Below are 636 nucleotides of genomic sequence, written 5' to 3' on the forward strand. Positions count from 1 at the left end.
ATAACAATAACAATAACAATAATAACAATAACAATAAGAATAATAACAACAACAATAATAATAATAAGAATAATAAGAACAACAACAACAGCAACAGCAACAACAACAACAACAGCAATGACAATGACAATGACAATGACAATGACAATGACAATGACAATGACAATGACAATGACAATGACAATGACAATGACAATGACAATGACAATGACAATGACAATGACAATGACAATAACAATAACAATAACAATAAGAATAGCAATAAGAATAGCAGTAATAATAACAATAACAGGAATAGTAACAACAATAATAGTAATAATAACAATAACAATAACAATAACAATAACAATAACACAATAACAATAATAACAATAATAATAATAATAATAATTATTATTATTATTATAATAATAATAATAATAATAAGAATAACAATAAGAATAATAAGAATAACAATAGCAATAACAATAATAACAATAGCAATAACAATAATAACAATAACAATAGCAATAACATTAGCAATAACAATAGCAATAATAATAGCAATAACAATAACAATAGCAATAGCAATAGCAATAGCAATAACAATAACAATAGCAATAACAATAGCAATAGCAATAACAATAACAATAGCAA

This window comes from Solanum tuberosum, unplaced genomic scaffold (assembly GCF_000226075.1).
Source record: "Solanum tuberosum cultivar DM 1-3 516 R44 unplaced genomic scaffold, SolTub_3.0 scf00485, whole genome shotgun sequence".
In the NCBI taxonomy this organism is placed as follows: domain Eukaryota; kingdom Viridiplantae; phylum Streptophyta; class Magnoliopsida; order Solanales; family Solanaceae; genus Solanum; species Solanum tuberosum.